Source organism: Chelonoidis abingdonii, chromosome 19 (assembly GCF_003597395.2).
Source record: "Chelonoidis abingdonii isolate Lonesome George chromosome 19, CheloAbing_2.0, whole genome shotgun sequence".
NCBI lineage: Eukaryota > Metazoa > Chordata > Testudines > Testudinidae > Chelonoidis > Chelonoidis abingdonii.
The window spans coordinates 36,709,333-36,726,800 of NC_133787.1; the positions used below are offsets into that span (position 1 = coordinate 36,709,333).

Genomic DNA, 17,468 nt, shown 5'->3' on the forward strand with positions numbered 1-17,468 from the left:
CTCTCTGAATCTGCATAGCTCAGTGATTGCTCTATGCTTCCCCTCTGGACTGCCCTGCGGTGTGGGTAGAGCCATCCTTCTCACAGCCCTTCTCAAAAAGGAAAGGCACTGTAGGAGCAGGAGACACTTAATTCCACAGCTAAGGAGGAGGCCAACCCGGAAACCCAGCCCCTGAGCTCTGGGAATGTTGGGCTCTGAAATTCGGAGCTGGCCCATCTCCGCGAGGTGGGGCGGAACCGAAACCCTAGATCCACACCCCTCCCCTTTTGGACCACTCTGAACTGTGGCGTTTATCCCTCTACCACTGGAATCTGGATCTCAACAGCACAGCCTGGGCCTGTCTCTTTTCATAAAACAGGGCCTGGAAGAACCGATGCCAGAGTTGCCATGCCCGGAGGGCACGAATGTCCAGCGCTGGGCAGGAGGCTGGGATGCTGGCAGCAGAACCGCCTTGCCTGATGCTGCATTCAATGGATGCCACTCACGTGGACCCTGAGCCCATCACTTCCATTTTAGGGTTCAAATCCAAGTGCCGGCGTAGCACAGCACGGTAACAGCTACCTCTGTCATCACACGCCATATTAGCCCGGATCTGCTATTTCTAAACCAAGAGCGCACTAGTCACTCTTTGGATTTAACCGCACCTCAACTCCAGCCCACTGCTCCCTAGGAACGCTACGCAGGGGACCGATCTATTAAACTGGCCTGGACTTTAACACAGGCTCAAACCCTATTTTAATCTGGGCCTACAGAGTGGCTAATGACAGTGCATTTTGGACTCATTAAAATTCATTCTGCATGATTTAGGACCTAATCTCGGTGAAACTCCACAGCACTTTATTAATAGCGCATTAGTGGATAATTCATGCATTGGGATGAAAAATCATCCTGTGTTATTTTATAGAGGGGGAGGGGGAGAGCAGCAGGCATGGGGGGGAGGGGAGGAGACCTCAGCTCCCATTCTCAGCTCTTGCCAAGCCTCCTGCACCTTCACTTCACCGCGGCATCAGGGAAATGCAGCAGCCCTTCTGACAACTGCCACCACTCATTAATCTTGACGAGTTTTCTGCTGAATATTCTTCCACAGGCTTTCAAACCATTCACTAATTGCAATTAATCACTTACCGAAACAGATGTCAGGAACAATGGAATTTGGAAGTCTGGAGGCTTGATAAAGCTGTCAGAGGAGAGCGCCTGTGTGGTTACTGGTGCCAAGAGGCGCCCGCAACACCTTCCCCGTTCCATTTGTTCAGGGGAACAGCCTGACCCCTGCGCTGCCTGCGATAGCATCTGTCAAACTCCGCTCCGCAGCAGAGACAAGCAAAAAACAGGACAGTGTTGGAGCGACAGTCTGCACCCTCCTAGCTGGGGACGGCCAGGGGGCTGCAGGGACCGCACTAGAGCCCTCCCCAGAGCAAACGGGGCGAGAGCCCCATTGGGAAGCCTGTTCCCCCTCCTTCAGGCAGCAGAGGAAACTGCTTTTAATCTGGTGCTTTGCCCCTTTGGATGGCGAGGTGTCAGCTCCTGAGTAAGCGCTGCAGCAAAGAGTGATCCTACAGATGTACCAATAGCGGGACAGGGCTTGGCCTCCCGCAGCCCGCCTACAGCTCTGGGTGATTATTGTTTGCCTGATGGTGGCGCCTAGGAGCCCTAGTCACAGACCAGGCCCTGCCGTGCTAGGCGCTGTACAAACAGACAGCAAAAAGCCACCCCCGCCCTGAAGAGCTCACAAGTCTAATAGAGCCGCTCAGACCTTTCACTGTCGCTCTCCAAGCCAAGGGAAATCTGCCCAGTTTCAGGTGCAGCCCAGGCCCTTCTGCTAGCTCATGAACAATGCACAGTCCCGCTGGCTGTCTGGCTCTGCTTTGAAACCAGAGATGGGCCCCACTCAGATCCGAACACCCCCCCAAAGCGTGAGGGCGACTAGAGCTAGGGCTCGGGGGGCTGGCCCATATCAATACGGGAAGGCCTGCTGCACTCACACCTTGCATGGCTCTGAGCAAAGAACCAGTGAAAATTCCACAGCTATGACCCTGTCTGGCTTTGCATTCTGGGGTTTGCTCAATGAGATATTCAAATCCCACACAGCCATGCCGCAGGGTGCCACCACGCCCCAGCGTCAGCCCCTCACTCGTGCTGAACAGCTCAGTCCAGGGTGAGTGCTGCCTCCCTTTGCCCCTCCTTCAAAAGGATTCTGAGATGGATTTTGTATCTCCCATGCAGGACACTGGCTGGGAAAATGCCTTCCGTCCCAGCAATCCCTTCGCCAAGTGACGGCAGGGAGCGACACACCCTTCTGCTCTGCCCCCCGGCTGCCATGGGAGGCGACAGTGCCCCCACCTCTGATCTTCAGGAGAGTGTGGTATCTCATATTGATCAAGAAACCCACAACAGCTCCCCCAGGGGCACCATGTACATGTGCCAGGCTCACACGGCAACCGCACACATTCCCCATGGTTGCCAGATGCTGGATTAGCACCAGCAGGAATCCAGCGCTCCTGTGGAGCGGCCTCTTCAACGCTGTTTACCCGTTGCAGATGAAAGGTGCTGGATTGACAGCTCTGAGACTGAAGGCTTCTCTCTGCCTCCACAGCAGGTACAGCCTAGGAAGCAGCAGCCCAAGCTCCCCTCGAGCCACCCTCTGCTGGGGAGCATCATCTCGACTGGGAAGACCCCCACCACTAGGGGCGAGAAGGGAGTTCGGTGTCTAGGCGCCTGCCCCAGCAGCATGGAGCTCCAATTGGGGCCCATCACAGGGTGGGTTTGAGGACCTCTAAGGGATAAAAATCCATCTGTTAGAATAACCTCCCAGCATCAGATTCTGATCTCTCCTGCCTCCAGGACAGGGGCCAGTGCAGAAACGTCTCTGATGTTTGGGTTGGGGTCATCGGGCTGGAATGCAGCTGGTTTTGGTGAGCTGGGACAGGACAGCTGTGCGACTTGATTTCAGGGCCGCCCAGAGGGGGGCAAGTGGGGTAATTTGCCCCAGGCCCTGGACCCCCAGGGGTCCCCATGAGAATATAGTATTCTATAGTATTGCAACTTTTTTTTTTATGGAAGGGCCCCCCGAAATTGCTTTGTCCCAGGCCCCCTGAATCCTCTGGGCAGCCCTGCTTGATTTCCATGCCCAGGACTAATCTTGTGCCTTTCACCCAATGCTCCTCACTTTGCTGTGCTCGTTCGTTCTAAAAGACAGCGTCTAAACGTACCTCAGGTCCCGGCACCCGAGGAGGAAGGATTAAAAACAGGCCCCTGTACATTCTTTAAGTCTATTGACTATGCTGCATTTGCACAGGACCCTGCAATAGTGCCAATGCACATGCAGACACTTGCTGGCTTACAAGGCCAGCAGATCGACTTTAGAGGGACTTTACAGGGAATTCAGAAGCACCCTTTGCTGGATCTGATCTCTCGGCCAATTCCTCTAGCTGCAGGGGCTCCAACCTGCCCCTTTTCTCCCCCCAGCCCCCAAAGCAGTGTTTCTTTGGGGCTGTCACCCTTTTGCGCCTCTCTCTCTGTGTTCCCATTTCAGAACGGGCATTCACTCCCAGCAAACCTTCCTGATGGTGACAAGCGCTCTCTCCAAACACATCTGCTTCCCCCATTGCCAGCGGGGCTCACAGAGTGAAGGCAACTTTGGAAAGCAAGTATCCAACAGGATGTATTGTCTGCGAGGCACCTGCGGCATGCAGTCTGCAGACAGAATTTATGAGTGCCACTGCTGCCGGACTGCCCCATGCACGTCAAAGGCAATCTGCAGGAGCACCCAGGAACAGCCTACTAAGGAGCAATGTTTACTAACACTGGGCCAAATTTGGGGAGCCACTGTAGTTAGTCAGAGATTCCCAGGGCAATTGTTAGCAGGCTTCTTTCTACAGCTCTTGGTCCAAAGTTGACATTCCTCAGTCAGCAGCTTCATTCTGCTGTTAGCCAGGGGCTAACACACTGTTAAGTTCTCAGCTTTTTCAGAAGGGTTTAGATGGATCAGACACATCCTTTGGAAAACGGTGACCACGCACCAATTCTTATAGACCCTTTCACAAGCTTCAAAGCACCAACTCCAGGGAGATCCCTTTCCCCACCACCAAAACACAGCTAGCTTTGGGGTGAGAGCTCCAGCTATCTCAGACAGCTCAGGAAAGGAAGTAGAGAATGCTGCCTCCAGTTAAAGGAACAGGGGATGCAAATTAGCCAAACTGGAATCTGCCCAAGCTAGCCAGGCTCTTGCAAGACGGATCTTTAATAATCAGAATTGATCAGGGCTTCGAGTTTTCCATCTTATCTGAAAGTACCTTCCGCCCCACCCCACCAGGAGCACAGAGTCCCCTGCCAAGCAGACTTTTGGTGGTGAAAGAGAATTTCCAGCCCTGCTGCACAGGGCCTAGGCTTGCGACCAGCACAGTCAGGACACATGTTAAAATAAATATTCTGCAAATCTAATGTTCCATATGTATGATTTGGTGGGGTGATGATTTTTCTACTGATCACTGGAAGTGACAGCTGTGTGAAGAGCACGAGAAACAAAGACACCGACTGCTCTCCCCGTTACACTCTGCTAGAGAAACGATCGCCTGACATGGAATTGTAGCATCTGGTGGCTGTGGAATGCCTGTGGAAGCAGAATGCCTGTTAGTGCTCAGGAAGAAAACATTAGAGATTCTGAGGGACATATGAAGCAGGTGTTCGCAAACAGCCTGTTCATAATAATTACTTTTAGATTGTTTTAAAGTATTTCAAGCAGGATCCGGCATGCGGTGGGGGAGAAAGGAAAATATAAAAATTAAAAGCTTGTCAATATGGTCCCGCCCTCGTTAAACAAGAGAACAGGCAGCTGGCTCCAACCCCGGATTCTATTGCTCCAGTCCCCCCATTCTTACATCCAGATGGGATGACTGTTCTGGGGTCCAGCCTGGCACATTCGCACACATGGTAACCTGAATGTCAGACTGTTTCTCCAAAGCTGCCATCTATAATGCAGATTTGGGGGTGGGATGGGGGGTGATCAAAGGTATCAGCTCAACCATGAATTGCAGTCATGCTGCTGATTATTCTCTTCCAAATCTCTGTCTTACATTCTGTAAGCGTGACACTCAGCTTCCCTGCCGCTTGCCTCACCCTGCCGTTGTACTTCCCCTGCCCCCACACAAACCAGGCTTCTGGAGGCAGTGAGTCTTGTGGTTACCATGGGGGGAACTGGGAGCCAGGAGAGTTGGCTTCTATTCCCATCTCTGACACTGACTCACTGCGAGACCTTGGGTAAGTTACCTAAATGCTCAGTGCCTCCATTTCCCCTGTCAAATAGAGAGAATGATACTGAACAACATTTGTACAGTAACTCAGAGAGCTGGGGATGAAGAATGCTAGCGCAGTGCCAGACACTGTTAATTATTAAGGTGGGGCATTTACAAACAGCAGGTATAGCAGGCAAGGGTTAAAAGACTCAGATAAGGTTCACTTGGGGCAACCAAAGCACCTGGGGATTATGCACAGGCTTCTTGCCATTCTGTAGCTGCCTTGCACCAATCGTGCTCTGCAGGGACATGACGGGGGACCTTTGCACAGACCTAGGGCAGCACCTGCTGGCTGACAGGGCAGGAGCCACAGTTCGGAGACCCAGATGGCGAGAGATCAGTCAAAGGGCACTGAAATCCCCAGGCATGTTCAATATTTGCATTTGATTTGCAAGCCTTCCCTCCCCCAGATAAAGAAACTGCGGGAGCCGGGTAGGGTTCAGTTAATAATTAGCAAACATGCAAATTCCCCCTCCCCGAGATAACAATAAACACCCCGATTTCAGAGACTAACAGCCCCCTTCAATTGCCAGCAGCCTTTACTGGTGTAAAAATAAGTGTCTCTTATTTATTTAGCTCCTTTGAGAAGCCACATCAGTCCCCAAACAGTCTTTTACTGTCAGGCTACAGTAGAAACCTTTATACACAGAGACGATACTGACAGCTACCCCCAGCACAATCATCTTTTATTCATGCACATAATATAAACTGTCTCGGAAACAAAAGGTTTTAACCCGTCGCTGGCTGGGACAGCCTAATGGCAGTGTCAGCCCAGCTCAGGCAGAAGAGGCGAGAGGACATGGGCAATCATGCAACCAGGCGGGGCCATCATGCTTGGGAGGGGTGTGGATAGATCTGGGCCTCAGGCTGGTGCGGGAAACTTGCTGCGCTCACTCTCCCATTGGGTTCAACAGGGGTCGCACATGCGACAGGATGAGGGGGATGGGGCCTTTGCGGAGAGGGGGGAGCTTTCAGCCACTGGTAGGTTAGAGCAGACCCAGGCACTACCAGGCTCTACCATCCCCCCTGCCAGACCTGGTGAATCACAGGGCCTAGCCGGCCCCAAGCAGGCTCAATCTGCCCCCGTGCACAGCATGCTGTGGCCAATGGGCAGCTGAGCAAACCACGAGCCACAAGGGAAGCCAAATCGCTAAGTCCCAACCCAGCATCCGGTCAGGCTCCGAGGCAGCCGAGTGACGGAAACAGCAGGGACAAAGGAGATATAGCAAGGGTGCTTCAGAGAGGCCCTGGGCATGAAGAGTGCTATCAACAGCATGACAGGCAGGCCCAAAGCAGAACCCCCCCATGCCAGCAGCCCAAGCACCACTTTGCAGTTGGGTCCGGATTCTGCAATGGGTCGAACCAAAATCCCTAGATCCAAACGTCTCTCCCCAGAGTTTGGATCCAGCTCTGATCTGTGGGGAGGTGGCAGGAACCTTGTGAACGTTCCAAAATCATATGCTGAAACAGGTGTCAGGGACAGCCACTCTAACCAGCTCCCATGCCTGCACCCATCACTGCAGCAGCTGGGCCTTGCATGGACGGCTGGAACCCACAAGGAAGTGATCTTCCAGCCCAGAGCATGCCACGGCCTCGTCTACACCCGAAAGACATACCAAGTTAACTAAGATGGCGTAGGAAAGAAACCGACTCAGAGCATGCCACCACTAGGAAGACTACAGCAGTATACCAAGGTCGGTTCAGCTACACTCGCATAACGTGTAAACGCAGCCTGCACCTGACTCCTAACCCGTATTACATTTGCTGACCCCCTCAGAATCCCGCTAATGCTCCCCAGTCCATATATACCAGCCAGCCTGCCTGTTCCTCCCCTCCCATCCCCAGCTCTGCCAAGCTACCCCAGGCCTGGCCTGCAGTTCTGAGCCATGCTACTCCAGTTCTGGGCCCCTAATGATTCCGGGTCATGGATGTCAGGGATTCGTTTTCAGTTGTGACTTTGGCCAGAATTTGAACTCAGCTCTCCAGAGGGGTAAGGTTAGTGCATTATCCCAGCACGCTACCTGGAGCCCTGCGGCTCAGGCTGTGGCATAAAGAGACACTGACACATCAGAGCAAGGGCAGGACAGCGTGGGGAAGGGGAAGCCGGGGAGTGAAGAAGAATTCAGGGGGAGATCACAGGTTCCAAAGGACGAGCAGAGCCTCCTGGAGACACAGGGGGGTTCAGACCGAGGTCTGGACATTAATTGCCTGGTGGGAAACAGGAACACAGACCATCCCCCCCGCCCCCCATCCTGGTGACTCAGTACATGCCTCCTTGGCAGTACATGCCTCCATGCGGACCCAGTGAGCCTCCTCCAAGGCAAAGCCGGTCATGGGGGCCGACCTCTTCTGGCTGCCCACAAGTCACCTGGGCTCCGGTTCCGGCTCCAGCACCAGCCCGAGAGAACGAGAGCATCCACAGTCCAGTTCCCCCACGCTGCAGCCTTTGCAAAGGTTTCGCCTCCGCTCAGCTTGGTGCTGGTATCTAGACGCTCCCATTCCCAGAGTCCTCTCTAGCTGCCCAGCACTTCTAAGGGCCACAGGCGGCCTGGCAGGGAGGTAAGCAGCTGCCGCCTCATTACTCTCCCGCGCTCTGTGCCATCAGTGACTGAGCACAAGTCAAATAAAACAGATAGTAATGGCTGAATCAGAGGCGTCATTATGTAACATTATCCTGGAGAGACGAGGCCGCGGCGCTGAGGAGCGGCAGGTGCACTCTCGGGCCAGCAGCTCATTTGCTGTTTCATTTCTTCCTCTCCTTTCCCCCCCCCCCTCCACCTCTGTAATCTAAAAGTCGCCACCATCACACGTCCAATTGCATACTAAGTGCAAACCCAACGCTCTCCGAGAACGGCTGCGGCGCCACCGAGCCAGCAAGTGAATACTAATGAGGCCTCGATGCCGGCGGGCGCCTAGCTTTGGAAAGACAACATGATCCTGCCCCGGTTCCTGCCACCCAATCACCCCCGGGAGCAGTCCAGGCACAAGTGAAGAGGTAACTCCCAGCCTGGGTGCCTGGTTGCTGGCGAGACAGAACCAAGGGGGAGGGACGCTCAAGGGAGGAGCAGCTACTCTCTGAAAGTTTCCAGCCTGACACCTTAAGAGCCTTTCATCTAACCTCTTCCTGCCTCCCACCCTGATCACCTGCTGGGCCAACCCAGCCACAGTGCATCCCTTCATGAGTGACACTCCCCAGGGATGAGCCCTCAGGGTGAGAGGTCGTCTCCAAAGACAGGAGGGCTCCCGCGGGAAGGGAAGGGTGAAGGCGCGTGGAGCAGCACAGAGGAGAAAACAAGTGTGAGAAGCCAGCGCTGCGCACAAGCCCGAGAGGAAGGAAATGGCTGCTGGGCCCCAGCGGCACTCCCCGCATGGCAGGGGTCTAACCCTGGAGCAGTATCTGCTCTCAGAGTGGGGTGGATTGGATTTGCTTTCCTCCCCAAACCAGGAATCACGTCAGGCTCCTGGAAACGTGGCTTCAGGCAAAGGCTCCCAGACCCAGTGCTAGGCTTCGGGTTGCAATGAGGTGGGATCTCCTTCTGGCATCTCTCTGGAATGCTGAGGGACACACTTCACCTTGGGATAACCCCGGCATGGCGGAGAAGAGCTTGGCCCTAAGAACATTGCTGCCCCCTCCAGCCACTCGCTATATCTAGGTCTGATCCCAGCTACCCCAGGCGTGAGAGCGAGAGCCCCATGAGGAATCACAGAACTCTGCCGTAGGAAGATCCCTGCCATTGCAAAGAGCCAGGTTACAAAGGGAGACTCTGATATTTAGGTTAATCAACCAAATGCAAAATCTTGGCCGGCTCCCACAAGACGTATTTGGGATGGGCATGTGATTAAAGTGCTGGATGAGACTCAGGAGGCCTGAGTTAAATTCTTGACTCTGCCACAGATTGCAGCCTTGTGCAAATTACAGCTCTCTTGGGGACCTCGGGCCCCCACCTGCAGCATGGGGCTAATAATCTGTATCAGTAATGGGATTAGCTTGGTTGCCCCCTCCCATTCAGAACTCCCTCGGGGGTGGTTTCTGACCCCCATCGAAGGGGAAAAGCCAGCCCTAACAATCGTTTCCTGTTTAGCTTGACCACAGCAGCTGCTAACCCTTGTCTAGCACGCCTGGTTTTCCATAAATTTCACGTCCTTATATGGCTAAACTGCTCTTTTTCTCCCTTGGCTTATCCCACATGCGAGATGCTTTGGATACAATCATTTTATGACAGCTGCATTTTACTATCGCTGCTCCACAGTCACCAATGAGGTGTGAATCCCACTGCCGCCGTTTCCAATGACACCGGAAGGATTTGTCAGGCAAATCGCCATTCAACAGACTCAAGAATCCAAAACCCAGCCAAAGCCAAGAGCCATTCACGGGCCTCCGGGGTTCACTCCCCTCCAGGCACAAGGTACCGCCAGGCCCTGCTCCCAAAGGATCCTACAGCACTTCATTACAGCACACTGCAGATGGGGAGAGAGGGAACAGTAGTCAAGAACACGAAGCAAAGAGCCATGGGCCCATGCAGAGCCGAGCCAGCCACAGGAGGATTTCTGCACTGTGGACACCTAGGCCGGGTTGAAATCATCTCATCCAAGCAGGTCTCACTTGGAGTCACCACCAACCTAACTCGGATTCAACCCAGCGACCCAGAAGTTAATATCCCCAGCCAGAGCTCTTCCTGGGCAGCCGGAGAGCCCCACGTGCAGCAGACGGCAGGTGGCTGGGCCCCTGCACAGGCCTTGCGAACAGCACAGACAGCCATGTGTTCCCACAACTTACCACGGTCTCTGAAAGGAGACCATCCTGGCTGCTTCCTCTTCTGAGACATGACTCCCCTCCCTTCCCTGCCCCAGTCCTCAGGGCAAAACTAAGCGGCAGACTGAAAACAGAAAATCCCAGGGCTTCTGATGTAAGATCTGCTCTGTCCCGTTCCCTCTATACGGTCCTCCGCTCCCTCTCTGCAGACCCACTTCCTCTGTTTCCTTCAGGCGGCCTGCCGGTTAGTGCACAGCCCCAAAGACTGGCGCATGCCCACAGAATGGGGGACACGCCAGCTGTGGGGTTGGTGCGGACAGTTGCATGCCGCATCCATGACTCAGCCCCTCGTGTGGGGGGGTCTTGTCTCGGGATGCGTATGGAAGGCTGCTCTCCACCTCACTGCTCGCCTGAAATGTCACTTTTGCAGCAGTGTTCCTTCTTCCAGGGTCTGCAAGAGCAGGTTAAGCTTCTACTTCTTACTACTACGATGGGGAACGTTTTTATCAGTGAGGGTAATTAACCAGTGGAGCAACTAACCAAGGGCTGGGAGGGATTCTCCATCACTGGCAATCTTTACATCAAGATGCTGCTCCAAGAGATCTGTTCTAGTTCAACCACAGCCATTGGACGTGATGCAGGAATTAATTCAGGACAGTCCAATGGCCTGTGTTATGCAGGAGGTCAGACTAAATGATCCCAGTGGTCCCTCCTGGCTTCCAAAATCTATGACTCTATTCATCTAAACCACATTCTCCATTCACGGATGGCTGGATAGCTGGCTAACACCATCTCCAGGCCACAGGGTGCACAAGAGACTAGGGACTTCCCTGCTGCCCATCTCTTTTCCTGGACTGTGCAGAGAGTCTGGTGATGGGCAGCAACACAGCAAAACCCAAAGACAAGCAGAAAACTGAGCAGGGCTCACACCCCGTACAAAAGAGACACCACCTCTGTCTCTAAACTCCATGCAACGCCAGCTCTTCCTCACTACTTATGCCACCCTGGGCACCAGGGAGCAGAGCTCATCGTACTATAGGTGGACAAGGGCTTCCTTTAAAGTTGCACAGGCCCAGGGCACATCTGCGTTACGCGAGGCTCCAAGGGTAAAAGAGCTCTCCTATCTGCCAGCGGGCACTGAGCCTGCATCCAGAGAAGGAAGGGAGGAAAATCATCCGTTCAACCTTGAGAGATTAGGCAAGCCCTCCCTGCTCCGTGGCTTTGGACGCTATCCTTCCCTCAAATCAGCAGGCAAAGCGGTGATTACAAGAGTGGTTCATATTTAATAATGCAATTTATATTCCACTCGCAGCATAAACTATTGTAAAGGCACACTAATGTAAAAATACATCTGGCTTGTCAATAGTTTATCTTCTGGATCTGCATCTAAATCCCTGGGCATTCTTGACTTATGGCTGCACCAATGTCTAATGAATAAAAAGGTGCAAATTATAGGCCTTGCTTTAATGCTCATCATAAAATTAGATGATAGTTGCAAAAGCTGCATTCTCCTGCCCACAGAGCAGCAATAGTAAGCTATAAATAAAGTGTATTTAATGTATCCCAGAGCTGAGCAAAGCCAGGAAACAGTATGTTATTGCACAGCTTTCAATGGATCTGCCACCAGTTCAATGAAGTGATAACTGATCCATCATGTGAATTTATGTTAACTGTCGGCTCACAAAGTCATGGCCTCCACACTGTAAATAGCCTACAATCCTTCTAGCCGGGTCTGCCTGCCAATAAAACTGTCACTGGCAGGCTTGTAGCAAGCACCTTCAGGACAGTGGAAACAAACCATTAAGTTCTTGGGTTTTGACTTGGGTTTCTCATCCCAGCGATCTCCTAGCTTCTCTGCTATTTGCCAGCACGGTTAATCTGAAAGGGAAAACGCAAACACATCCTCGCATTGGGGCCCGGACGATTCATATTACAGGGATCAGCGGAAGCCCCTGTCACCCAGAAGTTGTGCTGACCACTGCAGGGCCACCGCAGAAGGCTGGGAGGGGGCATTCAGAGAGCGATGTGGATGAACAGCCAGGGTCCGTCAGGCTGCCAGCTCTGACCAAGCTTCAGAGAACAAAACAGCAGCGGCACAGTCCTCAGCTGGCTCTAGACAACCTTGGGGGAGGAGAGGGGGAGCCTGTGAGCATCCACATACCCACAATGCCTCACTGTAGCTCACTGCAGGCCATTTATCACCGAGCACAATGTGGAACCTCTCAGAGAGAGGCTGACCCCTCACTTGGGAAATCCAACCCGCTCTGGTGACACAAAGGCAAAACAAAGAGCTTGGCTCTAGTGCCAAGAATGGGCACAGGTCCTGGTGATGAACCCCACTCCCCTGCAGCGCTTCCCGTCCCCGATGTGGCGAGTTCGAATCCAGTTCAGGGTTTGGCTAAAGAGGGTGGGGGAAGGAGGATGGTTCGACTGCACCAAACCCCTCGCCAGTTGTTTCTCGGGAGATGTCAATGCTGAATGGTGGAAATCCCACACGGCCAGTCAATCTCACAAGACTTCCGCCACCTTGAGTAGTGGAAATCTCACACAATGAGCTGTTCTCACACCATGGCTGCAGCCGGGGGCAGGCAACTTTCACAAGAACCTCAGCAGCAGCTACACCAGAACCAGAAAGTGACTCCCTGGTTCTCCCAGATCTAAAGGCAGAGGGGGTGGCTCAATCCAGGGATCAAATCCAATCCCCACCCTGATCCAAATCTCAAGGAGTTCTGCCCATCTTGCTTTCTGTAGCTCAGAAAGGGTTAGTCTGGCTATTCTGGGGAGAGGAACAAGGAGGACCCCTCTCTATCTATCCAGGCTCTTCTACTGCCCTATCAGTGTGGGATCAGAGCACCTCACCAACACTAGCAAATAGCCTCACAACATCGTGGGAGGCAGAGAAGGTTATAACCCCCATTCTGCACAGGGGGAACCAAGGCACAGAAAGACGAAGTGACTGGCCCAGGGTGACACAGTACATCTGTAGCAGAGCCAGGAACTGAGCCCAGTGTTTTCAACACACAATCATTCTTCCTCTAGGTTGCCACTTGGCTTTTGACAAGAGCTGAGCCTGATTTTTAGTTCTGTGATGAGCTCTACTTCCCATCCCCGAGACCACATCAGGGATTCCTTAAACACAGCTCCAAATCCAGCATCCCAGGGCTGTGCTCATCCCAAGGGCTGGGAGCTCACAAGATGAATAAGCCTGGGCCAGGCTAGTGTGCAGAGAGGACTCATAGACTCCTAGACTTTAAGGTCAGAAGGGACCAATATGAACATCCAGTCTGACCTCCTGCACAATGCAGGCCACAGAATCCTACCTATCCACTTCTATAACAAACTCCTAACCTATGTCTGAGCTATTGAAGTCCTCAAATTGTGGTTTGAAGACCTCAAGCTGCAGAGAATCCACCATCAAGTGACCCATGCCCCATGCTGCAGAGGAGGCGAAAAACCTCCAGGGCCTCTGCCAATCTGCCCTGGAGAAAAATTCCTTCCGACCAATAATATGGCGATCAGCTAAACCCTGAGCATGTGGGCAAGACTCACCAGCCAGCACTCAGGAAAGAATTCTCTGCAGTAACTCAGTTCCCATCCCATCTAACATCCCATCACAGACCACTGGGCATACTTACCTGTGATAATCAAAGATCAATTGTCAAAATTAAGCTATCCCATCATACCATCCCTTCCATAAACTTATCAAGCTTAGTCTTAAAGCCAGATATGTCTTTTGCCCCCACTACTCCCCTGCAGACAACAGCGTTGGTGTTCCAAAAGGTCACGCTCGTCCAGCTAGGTCTGAACGGAACCAGCACCCCAGGGTTGTATTAACAGGCATTGCTGGCGGTGCGTACGTTTGGAGTAAGCTGGAAAACCATTCACATTTTGAAAGAGATGAGGTTAACTCTCATGTTCCAGCCCAAACCCAGTTCCACCTCAGAGCCATGACCCCACATCCCAGCCTAATCCCAGTTACATTCCAGAACCACACCCCCATTCCCCAGCCTAATCCCAGTTACATTCCAGAACCACACCCCCATTCCCCAGCCCAATCCCAGTTACTTTCCAGAGCCACGCCCCCATTCCCCAGCCCAAACCCAGTTCCACTTCAGAGCCACGCCCCCATGTCTCAGCCCAAATCCATTTCCACCTCACAGCCATGTCCAATGCCCCAGCCCAATCCCAGCTCCACTCCAGAGCCACACTCCCACGACCCAGCCCAATCCCAGTGAAATTCTAGAGCCACGCCCCCGAGTCCCAGCCCAATCCCAGTTACATTCCAAAGCCACGCCCCCAGGTCCCAGCCCAATCCCAGTTACATTCCAAAGCCACGCCCATTCCCCAGTTTCAGTCAGATGCAGCATTCTGCTTTTCACCATGCCCAAAACTATACTTTGCTGTGCACTGTTAAACATCTGTTGCCTTCTATGCCAGAGCCAGCTGCATTTCAGTGGTGGTGGTATGCCTACATACATGTCTATAAATAGGGTCCTCCTCTGCATCTTTTATCCAGGCAAAGCTCTCAGTGGTGCAAGATAGGGGCGTGGTTCATAAGTCAGTGTGGAGTCATTCCAGGAGAGAGGTTACATGAAACCCCCGGGCTTTCTGGCCACTGGAGGCTGGAGCAGCCAAATTCAGTCATGGTGTAAGCAGGCTCCCACAGAAACTAGAGCCCAGTATTGACCTACTGAGTCATCCAGCTTCTGTTCTGCTTTCTCAGCTCTGTGCCTCTGGTCCCAGAGAACACCTCTTTCCCCGCAGCACGCAATCCAAGTGAAACCGCAACCCAGCCACACGGCCACATTGTACATGGAGAAAGAACCATTAATGCAGCTTATTATTTAAAGAGCATTAAGGGGGCTCTGAGGCACTGGAAAACTTCCCTGCCAGTGGGCTAACCACAAACAAAACAGCTCTTAGGCCCTCCAGAAACAACCTCTTCACAGAAGGGAAGGGGTGAGCACCAATCTTCCTCCAAGGTCTCATAAAGCCCAACAGGCTAGATTCCTTGGGTTTTTTTCCTGCAAGAACAGTCTTTTACATTCGGATAGGTATTTTCCTCTTAAAAGGATCCCAAAGCACTTTGCAAACTGCAATCCCACACTACCAGATTGCTGGCATGTCAAATTAAAAAGGGCATAGAGGAATTTTTAACTAAGGGCTGGGGGAAAGCCGACAGATGCAGAGGTGCATGTGGTTCGGACAGAGACATCCCTTAGGGGAGGATTTATTAAAAGGGAGACTCTGTATCCTAGAAGACCCTTTGTTCATGTGTTATGCGAAGCAGTAAATAACCTATGATTTAAATCAGCTTTTGTACCAGCTGACTGGAGGGATAACTAGTGTAAAGCTAATTTTTAAAAAAGATGGCAAAGGCAACCCTGGCAATTATGGGCTGGTAAGCCTAACTTCTGGACCGTTGAAACTATCATAAAGAACAGAATTATCAGACAGATTGATGAACATAACATGTTGGGGAAGAGTCAGCATGGCTTTTGGGGAAATCATGCCTCACCAATCTATCAGAATTCTCTGGGGGGTAAACAAACAGGTGGACAAGGGTGATCCAGTGGATACAGGATACTTGGACTTTCAGAAAGCCTTGACAAGGTCCCTCACCAAAGGCTCATAAGCAAAGTAAGCAGTCCTGCGATAAGAGGGAAGGCTCTCTCATGGATAAGTAACCAGTAAAAAAAATAGGAAACAAAGGGGACGAATGAATGGTCAGTTTTAACAGTGACAAGAGATAAACAGCGGGATCCCCCAGGGTCTGTACTGGGACCAGTGCTAGTCAACATATTCATCAATTATCTGGAAAAAGTGGCAAACAGTGAGGGGGCAAAGTTTGCAGATGATACAAAATTACTCAAGACAGTTTAGTCCAAAGCAGACTGCCAAGAGTTACAAAGAGATCTCACAAAAATGGGTGATGGGACAACAAAATGGCACAGATGTAATACAATGCTGATAAATGCAAAGTAATGTACATTGGAAAATATAATCCCAACTATACATACAAAATGATGGGGCCTAAATTAGCTGTTACCACTCATGACAAAGATCGTGGAGTCATTGTGAACAGTTCCCTGAAAACATCCGCTCAATGTGCAGCGGCAATCAAAAAAGCGAACAGTTGGTTAGGAACCATTAGGAAAAGGACACAAAATAAGACAAAAAATGTCACAATGCCATAATATAAATCCATGGTACGCCCATACCTTGAATACTGTGTGCAGTTTTGGTTGTCCCGTCTCAAAAAACATATTAGCTTTGGAAAAAGTACAGAGAATGGCCACAAAAATGATTAGGGGTATGGAATAGCTCCCATATGAGGAGAGATTAAAAAGACTGGGACTGTTTAGCTTGGCAAAAAGACAACTTTGGGGGGATATGATAGAGATCTATAAAATCATAACGGATGTGGAGAAAGTGAATAAAGAAGTGTTACTTAATCCTTCACATAACACATGAACAAAGGGTCACTCAATAAAACTAACAGGCAGCAAGTTTAAAACAAAGAAAAGGAAGTATTTCTTCACACAACCCACAGTCAACCTGTGGAACTCACTGCCAGGGGATGTTGTGAAGGCCAACTGATTCAAAAAGAATCAGATAAATTCATGGGCGATAGGTCTATCAATGGCTATTCACCAAAATGCTCAGGAATGCAACCACTTGTTTTTGGTGTTTCTAAACCTCTGACTTCCAGAAGCTGGGACTGGACGACAGGGGACGGATCACTCAATAATTGCCCTGTTCTGTTCATTCTCTCTCGGGCACCTGGCATTGGCCACTGTCGGAAGACAGGCTACTGGGCTAGATGGACTATTGGTTTGACTCAGAACGGCCGTTCTTATGGTCTGATGTTCACTGAATGAGGGCAGAATCTATTATAATGAACACAGCACAGGTAAAAGCAGGTCAGATCCAACAGAGTGTGGTCTTGTATGCACACCCTCATGCAGACATACATGGTTCACTCACTCAATCTCTGAAATGCAGCCACCTCTGGGCTGGAACATGACACTGCTTAGCAGAGCACAGCAATGTTGCACACTTTGGGACAGGAAATGCAAACAGTATTAAACTGATTGGGCTGACACGGAGCCATATTTTCTGGAGCGCTTCCCCTCCACATCTCACAATGCTCCATCAACCCTCCCTCTGTCTGAGGGTGGCTGGCTGCAACTGCCCCCCTAACCCATCATTATCACTGAATGCTGGGGTCACCCAGGACACTCCCACCCTACCCATGCTACTCCCGTAGAACCCCCGGTCTATGCACTTTCACTCCCGCACAGGGCAGCAGGCCCCTGGGTGGTAACTCATTCCACGCTTTCCCCTCCCTTCAGGAATCATAGGCATCTTTTTATTCTTCTGGACAATGTAACACAAACAACCACAACGGTGTCTGGGAGCAG

At 51.7% G+C, this 17,468-nt stretch overlaps 1 protein-coding gene across 8 annotated transcripts in view; it reads right to left on the reverse strand.

Annotated features, from left to right (window-relative positions):
• GSE1 (Gse1 coiled-coil protein) overlaps positions 1 to 17,468 on the reverse strand; it is a 350,367-nt gene that overhangs the window by 182,629 nt on the left and 150,270 nt on the right. The window contains exon 1 of one of the 8 annotated variants that reach the window (XM_032793790.2): positions 1,126 to 1,274. The exons of the other annotated variants lie outside the window; for them this stretch is intronic. The gene's annotated coding sequence lies outside the window, so the exon portion shown is untranslated. Of the gene's footprint in view, positions 1 to 1,125; positions 1,275 to 17,468 lie in introns of those variants that run through there. 8 annotated transcript variants of the gene reach the window in all.